The sequence below is a fragment of the Pteropus vampyrus genome, unplaced genomic scaffold (assembly GCF_000151845.1).
Source record: "Pteropus vampyrus isolate Shadow unplaced genomic scaffold, Pvam_2.0 Scaffold335, whole genome shotgun sequence".
Classification (NCBI taxonomy): domain Eukaryota; kingdom Metazoa; phylum Chordata; class Mammalia; order Chiroptera; family Pteropodidae; genus Pteropus; species Pteropus vampyrus.
The window spans coordinates 2,288,530-2,301,896 of NW_011889116.1; positions in this window are offsets into that span (position 1 = coordinate 2,288,530).

A 13,367-nucleotide genomic window follows, 5' to 3' on the forward strand; every position below is an offset into this window, starting at 1 on the left:
ATTGTGTAGTTGTAATAGAATCCATATAGCTGGGAAATCCTAAAACATTTGCTATCTGGATCTTTACAGAACAAGTGTGCTGACCCTTGCTCTATATCCACGGTATATAAATTTGGTACTGAAGCCTTAGTGTATGTATTGTGAAAAAAAAATCCACCAAAGCTTGTCCTTATTTGTGCTAAAGTTCAAGAACCAGTACTTTAACACAAAGTTAAATAACTAGACGATCGTCATTTTCTTACTATGCCAGAATTTCCTTTGTCTGGTATGTTGACCTGACCTTGAACTTCTTACTCTTTGATTAAAACTCCAACAGAAACCCCGCTATTACGTTCCCCTCACCAGCCCCTAATCGAAGCCATAGTGACCAATGAATAAATGTTTATAGAATAAACAATTTGCTCAACCCTATTTTAAACACCTCTTTAGCCTATATATTGTCACATGTATGCTTACAGGTATACAAGCAAGAATCTCGGTCCACAAACTTATCTGTACAAGAAATAAAACTATTTTTTTTATAATAAATTCCCATTTAAAATCATCATTCCAACAAAATTTAGAAACTTAATTGTAGTCAGTTTGGAGGTTTCATACGTCTTTCCTTTGGATTGTGACTAAGTTATCGAGGTGTAGTTGGAGAACACTTATAGTGCCAAGATATCAGCAGGTGATCTATTATATCTTCAATATCATCCGCCCATGTAGGAATCTGCTGAAATGTCCATGGCTTCATCTGAGCCTATATCAATGAACACAGACGCCACCTAGACAATGATCCTTGCTCTTATCTTCATGGCTCCTTTAAGTTGACTGCTGTTTGTTCTGTTACTTCTATGGCACTCTTGTGCTCACAGAAATCACTCAGCTATTCCTGCACCATGATATGGTGTAGTAAAGCTCTATAAGGCTGTCTAAATCTCCTTCTGCCTATCTACATTTAAAAGACATTTATTACTCGAGTATCTAATTGTTTTCCAGGGCGCAAAATCCCTAATTCTTGAAAACCAAAAATGCATGTGGCTTTTTTTTCTGGCCCTCTCTCTTGGAACATTTGACATCTATTTTCTCATTGCTACCTCTCCATCTTTTCTTAGTTCTCTCATCTTAGGAAATCTTTTTCTGGTCTGGTGGGGGATGGTTGGGGTAATCTTTGCTCTCTAACAAATATTATCTGTGTTGTGAGCCTTTAGCTAAGCTTTTGAAACCCAAATGTTAAGATGAGAGGCCTTTTACTCCCCACCGCTTTCTGCTGTTTCTCTTGTCTGCTGTCTGCCAAAGCAAATGAGCACAAAACTGTTTAGCTATTCAATGAGGGGAACAGGAAGAAGAAGAAGAAAAGCTCTCAGGAAGAAGTGATTGATATATAAAAAATATCCTTTCACAAAGGTATCATTATTACTTAATGACCACTAATTAGCATACATGTACCTTGTCACTGTTTTCTCCTTTCTAGTATGTTCCTTTGTCTCTCCCAAGTAGGTCTTTAAAGAATTTAAAGAACTCTCAACTTATCAAGAGTTATTTATTAAGCACATATTCTAGGCTTAGCCATGATCCTTTGAAGTGACTCAGACAGTGAATAAATATGAAATCCCATTTGTTTGCTCCTGTGGTTTCTTCAGATACTTATTATTTTTTTTTGAACTGGCCAATGATCATAAAAGTTAAGTCCCTGGTGGGTGGAAATGTAAATCTGAACAAACAGTAGAAGACAAATCAACTATCCCAAATAAATAGAAATGTTAAGAAAATTCACAGCTATTCCTTTAAGTCTCTAAGTTAAGTATTCTACAGAGACAGTAGATGATGTTTATATATTATGTTCAGAATTTAATATGCTAGATTTCATATTGTATTAATCTATTATGTGTATATGTAAAATGTAGTGAGTTAAGGACTAGATAGAAAAGACTTGCCTCTAAAATTCATGTTTGTTTTTTCTCCTTCCCGAGACAGAACTTTTTACATTCATTTGATGTACTGTAGTTACTTGGGGTTTAATCTTGTATAATAATTAACTTCAATTGATTCACTGCAATGTGTTAGCAAAGTGAATGAGCCTATTAAATCTGACTTAGAATTCTCCATTGCTTTCCTAATTTCCAGCATCATTATGCTGCCAGGAAAGCTGATTAATGTAAAGGCATTCCAAACTGGGGTTTTGCCTGGTGAAACTTTGGAAGAGGTGCACACTATTCCCATTTTATAATATTGCATACAACTAATATGAATATAACATTCTTTATTCTTAGGAGAACCCTGGATCTGTAAGTGAGGTTTCTATTTTTTTTTATAACAGAATTCTTCTGTTAAAGAGGGAAGGCAGAATCATCAGAGCTTCGCATCTTAATGGGGGCACGTATGGTTGATTTGAAAACAAGTAGAAAAATGGAATCTTACTGAAAATGTACCATGTTCAATAAGCTTCTGAAAAAAAAGGCTGCCAATGAGCAAGAGAGGATGATAGAAAAAAATTATGAAAAAAAAATTAGAGATAGATGTAAATGAAGCTGTTAAATTGAAGATCCACAACAGACATTCTGCCTTTGAGGAAATTGCAATAAAACATCCAAACTGATCTATTGGAAAGCTCTGTGTAGGGGTTTTCTCATGAAATAATCTATTTGGAAAACTTTACTGAGACTCTTTTGTGTGTCAGGGGAGAAAGAGAAGTTTAAGACTTGGACTTTGACAAAAACATAAATGTGGAGGGAGTGAATTGAAGGTTAACAATTTTAGAATGTGTTCAACCTTAAGTGACCATCAACTTAAAATAGAGTTAAGATATTGTCATAATGTTTTATGAAGCTCGTTAACATTATAGTGTGAGAAATTTGTGCTATGCTTTTGGTACTAAAATATTGCTCTCACTTCCTCTTGACAAGCCACACCAGAAAAAAAAGGAGTTCCAGTCAAGATGATGTATGTAAATGCTGTGCTTCCCTTCTCCCATGACCACATTAAAATTACAACTAAATTATAGAACAATCTCACATGCATCTGAACTTTGCCTGCACAAGAGACCCTCCCAAGAAGCCTCAGAACAAACACACCAAGTGGACCACAACAGAGCACAAGCTGATTAGCCCCACAGGTGGCACACTGAAAGGGTGGTCTCAGCAGGCACAAGAACCTTCTGGGATAAATCTCGCTCCATGGGGTCAGCCCCTGCATAGCATCTCCTATGATATGATTGAGTCCAATCCTCACAGCCAGTCATCCTTAAGGTCAGTGCCATCCACTGACATGCCAACAGAAACAAGGCTCAACTATTAAAGGAGGGCACACTCAATCTACACAAGGGATATTCCTGGAGGACCTAGTACAAGTGATTAGAGAGACTGCAGCAATTACTACACAGGACAACTACTACATAAAGCCACTCTGCAAACACTGGGAAATGTAGCAGATCTACTTAATACATAAAAAGAAACACAAAGAAACAGCCAAAATGAGGAGACAATGAAACATGTCTCAAATGAAAGAATAGGAGAAAACTCCAGAAAAAGAACTAAGTGAAATGGAAGCAAGCAACCTACCAAATAGAGAGTTCAAAACACTATTTATAAGGATGCTCAAGGAGCTTAGTGAAAACTTCAACAAAGAGATAGTAAGCATGAAAAAGATCTTAGAAACCATAAAAAAGAATCACTCAGAAATGAAGACTACAATAACTGAAATAAAGAATGCACTAGAAGGAATCAACAGAAGAGTAAATAAAGCAGAGGACTGAATCAGCAAATTTGAAGACAAAGTAGTAAAAAACAGTCTATTGGAACAGCACAGCAATAAAAAGTAAAAAAAAATAGTTTAAGAGACCTCTGGGACAATATCAAGAGTAATAACATTTACATCATAGGGATACCAGAAGAGAACCATAACCTATCTGAAGAAATAATGATGGGAAACTTTTCTATGTTGGTAAAGGAAATAGATATGCAAATTAAGGAAGCACAAAGTGTCCAAAAAATGACGAACCCAAAGAGACCAACACCAAGACATATAATTAAAATTGCAAAGATGGAAGACAAGGAGAAAATCTTAAAAGTAGCGAGAGAAAGGCACTTAATTACTTACAAAGGAGCTCTTGTAAGACTGTCAGCTGAATTCTCAACAAAAAACTTTGCAGACCAGAATAGAGTGGTGCAAAATATTCAAAGTGCTGAAAAGCAAGAACCTACTACCAAGACTACACTACTAAGCAAATCTATCATTTAAAACTGAAGGAGAATGTTTACTGCAGCATTTTTTATAATAGTCAAAATATGGAGGCTACATGGGTGTCCATCAGCGGATGAATGGATAAAGAAGAGGTGGTATATACATACATACATACATACATACATACATACATACATACATACATACATACATTCATATACACACACAATGGAATATTACTCAGCCATATAAAAATAAAATCTTGCCATCTGCAACAACATGAATGGACCTGGAGGGTATTGTGCGAGTGGAGTAAGTCAGAGAGAAAGACAAATGCCATATGATTTCACTTACATGTGAAATTTAAAGGACAAAATAAGTAAAGAAAAAAATAGAAACAAATTCATAGATACAGAGAATATTTTGATAGTTGCCAGATAGGAGGGAGGTTGGGAGTGGGTGAAAAAAGGGAAAAATTAAGAAGTGCAAATTGACAGTTACAAAATAATTATGGGAATGTAAAGTATAGCATAAGGAATATAGTTATCAGGGTGATCAGTTTGTTACTTATGTAAATGTCTAATGACTATGTTGTACACCTGAAACTAATATAATATTGTATGCCAACTTTAATTTTAAAAAATGTTATTTAAAAAATAAAAAAAACCCTTTGCTTATTTGTCATTGGGAATTGAGTAAATTACTTAGAAAAAAATATAGATTAAAGAAAATAAGTAAAGTAAAATTGAAGGAGCTTCCCAACAAGAAAAAGCTAAAGTAGCTTATCACCACCAAACCAGTATTATAAGAAATGGTAAAGAGATTTCTTTAAGAAGAGTAGGAAAATAAAGAATATAAATATGAATAAAAAAATGAGAAAAACTACATATCTATCAATAATCACTTTAAATGTAAACAGGTTCAATGTTCTAATCAAAAGAAATAGGGTGGCTGAATGGATAATAAAACAAGACCCATACATATGCTGTATACAAGAGACTCACTTCAGATCTAAAGGCACATACAGACTGAAAGTGTAAGGATGGAAAAAGATATTACATAAGAATGGAAACTAAAAAAAAGCTGTAGTAGCAATACTTATATCAGACAAAATACACTTTAAAAAAGGCTATAATAAGACAAAGAAGGACATTTCCTAATGATAAAAATATCAATCTAACAAGAGGATATAATCCTTGTAAACATTTATGCACCAAATAAAGGAGCACCTAAATATATAAAGCAAATACTGACTGAAATAAAGAGAGATGAACAGTAATACAGTCACAGTGTGGGACTTTAATACCCCATTTACACCAATGGACAGATCTTCCAGACAGAAAATCTACAAGAAAACAGTGGCTTTAAAAGACACGTTAGATCAGATGGAATTAATTGATATTTTTAGAGCATTTCACTCTAAAGCAGCAAAATACATATTCTTTTCAAGCTCACACGAAACATTTTTCAAGGCTGACCACATGTTAGGACACAAACAAATGTCAATAAATTTAAGAAGATTGGAATCAGATCAAGCGTCTCCTCTGATGATAATAGTATAAAACTAGAAATCAATTACAAGAAAAAACTGATAAATATAGAAACACATGGTGGCTAAATAACATGCTACCAAAAAATAAATGGGTTAACAATGAGATCAAGGAAGAAATCAAAAGATACCTAGAGAAAATGAAAATAAAAACACAACTCTCCAAAAATCTATGGGACACAGCAAAAGCAGCCCTGAGAGAGAAATTCATAGTAATACAGGCTTACCTCCAAAAACAAGAAAAATCTCAAATAAACAATCTAACCTTACACTTAAGGGAACTCGAAAAAGAACAGCAAACAAAGGCCAAAGTGAGTAAAAAGAGGGAAATAATAATCTAAAAAAACAATATAAAAGATCAATGAAACCAAGAGCTGTTTCTTTGAAAAGATAAACAAAATTGATAAACTTTTAAAGAGATTCATCAAGAAAAAAAGAGAGAAGACTCAAATACAATTAGAAATTAAAGAGAAGTGACAACTGACATCGTAGAAATACAAATGATTATAAGAAAATACTGTGAGTAATTATATGCCAACAAATTGGACAATCTGGAAGAAATGGATATATTCCTAGAAACATGCAATTTTCCAAGACAGAATCAAGAAGAAACAGAAAATCTGAATGGCTCAATTACTACTAATGAAATCAAATCAATAATCGAAAATCTCCCACGTATCAATGTCTTGAACAATATGTCTTCAGAGGTGAACTTTACCAAATAGTCAAGGAAGAATTAACACTTATCCTCAAATTATTACAAAACATTCATGAGAAGGATAGGCTCCTAAGCTCATTTTATGAGGTCATCATTATTCTGTTTCCAAAATCAGAGAAAGATATTACAAAAAAAGAAAATTGTCAGCTGATGTCCCTGATGAACATAGATACAAAAATCCTTCACAAAATATTAGAAAACTAAATTTGGCTATACGTTAAAAAGATCATACACCATAATCAAGAGTGATTTACTCCTGGGATGCAAGTTTGGTCAATATCCACAAATCAATTAACATGATATACCACATAAACAAAATGATAGATAAAAAATACATTATCATATCAATAGAAGCAGAAAAATGTTTGACAAAATCCAACATCCATTTATGATAACACTCTCAGCAAAGTGGGAATAGCGGAAACATACTTCAATATAGTAAAGGCCATATATGGCAAATTTATAGTTAACATTATGCTCAACTGGGAAAAGCTAAAAGTGTTTTCCTTAAAATCTGGAACAAGAAAAGAATGTCTACTTTCACCACTTTTATTCAACATACTATTGGAAATCCTAGTCACAACAAAACAGAAAAGAAAAAGAAATAAAAGACATCCGAAATGGGAAGGAAAAACCAAAACTATCGCGATTTGACAATGACATGATACTGTATAGAGAGAACCCTAAAGACTGCATCAAAAAATTATTTGAACTGAGGAGCAGAAAAAAATTGCATAGATGATAGAGCCTCTGTTCATCCCTCTGACAAACAAATCAAAGTTTAGACAGAAACAAGGAGTGAACAGCAAGGAAAAATGACCTGGGATCTAGATGAATAAGTCATACAACTAGGGAGAAATCTAAGAAATCACCCTGCAACGGCAGAAGGTAAGACAGGGCAAGGTCGTGAGGCTGCCCCATCTCGAGTAGCTGAGTAGGACAGAGGCTGCAGTAGCTGCAGACACCTCTTAAAGGAGTCGTGTACACGAGTGGACTTTTGCGGTGATGGACCTGCTCACTCTGAGCACCAGCGCCCAGTTGGCTGCTTGGGAGGCACTAGAACACTATACAGGTGGACACAGAGTGAGGGTGAGGAGAGATGTACTATGTACAGAAGTGCCTGCAGTGTCCATTGTTCCTCTCTTAAGCCTTAACCCCACCCCTCAGTTGGTAGACACAGCAATGCCATAGCGAAGACCTCATCAAAGTGAATAAGAGAGGTCAATCCACTCAGAGGATTCCCTGAAACTCTGCCCACCCCAACGTGTGGCCCCAACCAAGCCACATCTAGGTATGTCTTCACTTAGTCAGGTGCCCTTTCCTGAGTAGCACCTAGACTCACACTTGTGGCAGCTGGCCTTGGATTCTGGCATGGCTTCTTGAGGCTACTATTAGCACAGCATCTGTGGATTGCTTGCTGAACCTTAACAGGTGGCCCTGGAAGGGCACAGGCTGGGGCTAAAATTGGCCTGCAGCTGAATCTCTCTCAGGTCTGTGTCATTGAACACCTACCACACAAATCCACGTTAATAAGCCCAGGAGACTTAGGAGCTTTGTTTAGTATACAGAAACAGACACAGAAAGGCAGCCAAAATGGGAAGACAAAGAAGCAGAAACTACATGAGAGAACAGAACAGAGATTCAGGAATAATGGAGTCAAGTAATCTAACAGATGCAGAGTTCGAAACACTGGTTATAAAGATGCTCAATGAACTGATGGTAGTGTAGATGGATTCAGTGAGAACTTTAACAAAGAGATAAAAAACATAGAAATGGAAATTATGAAAGTGAACCAGTCAGAAATGAAGAACACATTATCTGAGATGAGAAGTATATTAAATAGAATAAAGAAAGTGAAAAAACAAGAGGATGAAGTGACCTATAGAGAGGATGGGGAAGCCAAGGACCCTCAATCAGAATGGCAAAAAGAAAGAAGTCAAGACTATAATAATAATTTAAGGAGTCTATGAGATGCTATTAAAGGTAAAAAATATCTGTTTGATAGGAGTACTGGAAGGAAAAGAAGACGTTGAAGAGCTATTTGAAGAAATAATGATGGAAAACTTCCATAACCTGGTGAAGGAAATAGACATAAAACAGCAGGAAGCTGAGAGAGTCCTAAAACCCAGGAACCCAAAGAGGCTCACACCAAGACACATCATCATTAAAACGCCAAAGGTTAAATACAAAAAGAGAATGTTAAAAGCAGCAAGAGAAAGGCAATTAGTTCCTTACAAGGGAACACCTATAAGGCTGACAGCTGATTTCTCAAAAGAAGCTATGCAGGACAGAGGGATTGGCACAAAATATTCTCCGTGATGGAAACCCAGGAGCTATAATCAAGAATACTTTATCCAGCAAAGCTATCATTTAGAGTCAAAGGACTGATAAAGAGCTTTCCAGACAAAATAAGCTAAGGGACTTTTTCAACACCAAGCCAGTATCACAGGAAATGTTGGAGGGACTCCTTTATGAGAAAAAAAAAAAAAAACAGGTATCAATACAGGAATAAATAATAGTAATAACTACATTCCTATTAACAAGTACCTCAAATGGAAAAGAATTAAGTGCTCCAACCAAAAGATAGAGTGGCTGAATGGATAAGAAAACAAGTCCCCTACATATGCTGCCTACGAGAGACTCACTTCAGATTAAAAGACACACACAGACTAAAAGGAAGGGGATGGAGAAAGATATTGCTTTGATGGACCTAGATGGTATTGCGCTGAATGAAATGGGTTGGATAAAGAAAGACAAATATCACAAGATTTCACATGCACATGTAATCTGAAGAACAAAATCAACTACAACAACAACAACAAAAATGGAAATAAACTGATAGATACAGAGCATATTTTCAGTGATATTAGATGAGAGGATTTTGGGGAGGAAGAAGAAAAGGCAAAGGGATTAAGAGGTACAAATGAATAGTTGCAGAATTGACATGGAGTTTTAGAGTAGTGTGGGGAAGATGGTTAATAATGTAATAAATATGTAAGGGGAAAAAGGGTACTAGATATAGTGGGGTGATCACTGCGAGTTATGTGGATCTCTGATCACTATGCTATACAACTGAAACCAGTATATTATTGTAGGTCAACTGTAATTGAAAAAAAACTCATTGAATTATACAATGTAAATACAAGCAACTAATTTTCTATTATATTTGAATAAAGCTGGAAAAAATAAATAAATAAAGAAGGAGCCATATAGAAGCCAGTAGGAGTTACAAAACTGTGAATCGGGGTGGATTCGTACCCGCAGGTGAAGGAGGAACGCTGGAGGGAGAGCGAGGCTGTAGAGGCTCCCATGAAGGAGAGAGATGTCCTGGCCTCATTTGGGGGCTCCCCAGCCCTTTTCACAGCCCAGGGAAGAGGAGTTTCCAGTAACTCCAACTATAAAAAAAACAGGGGATTCCTTCCATTTTAGTGAGACAGAAGGAGGCTGAAACTCTAGACACCCCATTGAAGGGACCACACACAGAATTTCTGACCTGCTGACACCCAAGATACCAGTGGTGGGTCAGAGGCTCATGCGGGATTCATACTGAGAAAATCTGCATTTCCTGGCACCAGGTAGAGGGCTGGAAGGGCAGCCAGCACTGTGTCTTCCTGGCTCCCTGCCCAGGCAATCTACAGAAGGCACCAGTTTGACTGTGCAGACCCCTCCCACAGGGCTATTAGGAAGCTCTGGCCTGAGGAGAGTAGCCCAGCCCAGGCAACTTTCACATTTCTCAGGAGCTTTTATTGCTGGATGGCTGCCACACCCTGCACATGTGCATTTTGGATATAGTTTCAGGCAGATCACTGCTGCCACCACGAACTTGGGAGGATCTCGGAGATCTGTGGGCCAGTCCCAGATAGTAGCTGGTGTTGCTGTGATCTGGGACTTCTGTAGGAACCTGCGAATGTTTACCGAATTTGTAGCAAGACTGAGGCTGTATTGTTTGACAGCCATTGTCTCCCTGAGACTCTACCAAATCCACAAATTGCACCAGGCTGCACACTGACACTGATCCTTTATCATCTTGCCCCTTGCTCCCAGGTCTCCCAATCCACACAGGCAACAAACTTTGGCTAGCATAGGGCAGGTACTGCAAGGAAACCAGTTGCAGGGCAGACCTCTGCTGCCTGCAAGAGTTGCAATATTGTGTCCTGGGGGTGCAGGGGTCTGTGGGAACACCTCAGATGGCAGTTGGTCTCACAGTGATCTTTGACTACAGTGGGAATGCCCAGGCACAGAAGTAGCAGCAAAACTGAAGTTTCATTGGCCTGGTGGCCCTTGTCTCCCTAAGATCCCATTTCACCTAAGCCATAAAAGGTGGTTGCAACAAGTAGACGAGCCTGCTAGGGCAAATCCCACCGATTAGGGTCAATCCCCACACAGCAACTCTAACCCTGTGGGAGCAGCCTATTCCCACAATTAGTCAGCTTGAGCATTAATCTCATCCACTGATATATTAATACCAATAAAGGCTTGGCAACAACAAAACTAATACACAACCCACACAAAGATCACATCCAGAGCCTCCGGCAAAGGGAATCAGGGAGAGGGTGCCACTGGGCTATACAGGACACCTTCCACATTAGGCCATTTGGCCAAGGCTAAGAGATGAAACAAATATTCTTATCACATAGAAACAAACACAGAGAGGCTAATAAAATGAAAAAAGAAAGGAAAAGAAAAGAAAAGAAAAGAAACATGCCACAAATGAAACATAAGGAGAAAACTCCATAAAATAAGCTAAATGAAATGGGGGCAAGCACTCTACCAGAGACAGAGTTCAGAATAATATTTATAAGGATGTTCAACGAACTTATGGGGAGAATGGATGAGCACAATGAGAACCTCAACAGAGAGATAGTAAGCATAAAAAAAAAGGACACAGAAACTACAAAAAAGAACCAGACAGAAATAAAGAATACAATAACTGATATGAAGAATACACTAGAAGGATTCAACAGCAGATTGGAAGAAGCAGAAGATTGAATCGGTGAACTGGCAGACAAGGTAACAGAATAAATCCAATCAGAAAACAAAAAAAAAGAATTTTTAAAAATGACATAGTTTAAGAGACCTCTGGGACAACATAAAGCATAACAATATCAGGATTATAGGATCGAAGGAGAAGAGAGAAAACAAGGGATAGAGAAACTATTTGAAGAAATTATAACAGAAAATGTTCCTAACCTGTAAAGGAATTAGACATACAAGTTCGGGAAGCACAATGACCCCAAACAAGAGGAACTCAAACAGACTCACATCAAACTCATCATAATTAAAATTCCAAAGGTCAAAGACAAAGCAAGAATCTTAAAAGCAGCAAGAGAAAGCCAGCAAGTTACATACAAGGGTACCCCCATATGAATGTCTGCTGATTTTTCAATGGAAACTTTGCAGGACAGAAAAGACTGGCAAGAAATATTCAAAGTTATGAAAAACAAGAATCTACAACCATGAATACTCTACCCAGCAAGGCTTTCGATTAAAATAGAAGGTGAAATAAAGAGCTTCCCATACAGGGAAAAGCTGAAAGAATTCATCACCAACAAGCAAGTATTACAAAAAATGTTAAAGGAACTTCTGTATAAAGAGAAGAGGTAAAAAAGAAAACAGAAATAATAAATACAAATAATAAAATGCAGTAACTATGTACTTATCTGTAATCACTTTAAATGTAAATGGATTAAATACTCCAATCAAAAGAAATAAGGTAGCTAAATGGATAAGAAAACAAAACCCATGGATATACTGTTTACAAGAGACAAACTTCAAATCAAATAATGCTTACAGGCTGAAAGTAAAGGGATGGAAAGAGATATTTCATGCAAATAGAAGAAATAAAAGCTGAGATAGCAATAATTATATCAGACAAAATAGACTTTAAAACAAAGGCTATAATAAGAGACAAAGAGGAGCATTACATAATGATAAAGGGATCAATAAATCAAGATGACATAACCCTAGTAAACATATATGCACCCAACGTAGGAGTACCTACATACATAAAGCAATTATTGACTGACATAAAAGGAGAGATCAACAGTAATACAGTCATAGTAGGAGACTTTAACACCCCATTGACTCCAATAGACAGATCTTCCAGGCAAAGAATCAACAAGGAAACAATGGACTAAAAGGCACACTAAACCAGATGATTTAATAGATATTTTTAAGCATTTTACCCATAAGCAGCAAAATATACATTCTTTTCCAGTGCACATGGAACATTTTCCAAGATAAACCACATGTAAGGACACAAACGAGTATCAATAAATTTAAGATTGAAATCATATCAACCGAGTTCTCTGATCACAATAGCATAAAACTATAAATCAACTACAAGAATAAAAAAAACTAGAAAATACACAAGCACATAGAGGCTAAATAACATGCTGCTAAGCAATGACTGGGCTATTAATGAGATCGAGGAAGAAATCAAAAGATACCTATAGAAAATGAAAATGAAAACACAACAACTCAATATCTATGGAAATGGCGAAAGCAGTCCTAAGAGGGAAATTCATAGCAATACAGGCCTACCTCAAGAAACAAGAAAAAGCTCACATAAACAATCTAACCTTATACTTAAAAGAACTAGAAAAAGAACAGCAAACAAAAGCCCAAAGTGAACAGAAGGAAGGAAATAATAAAGATCAGAGCAGAAATGAAACCAACAGATGATGGTTCTTTGAAAGAATGAACAAAATTGATACACCATTAAGCAGATTCATCAAGGAAAAAAGAGAGGGCTCAAGTAAATAAAATCAGAAATAAAAGAGGAGCAGTAACTACGGACTCCTCAGAAATACAAAGGATCATAAGAAAATACTATGAGCAACTATATGCCAAGAAATCGGACAATCTGGAAGAATTGGATACATTCCTAAAACCATACTATCTCCTAAGACTGAGTCAAGAAGAAACAGAAAATCT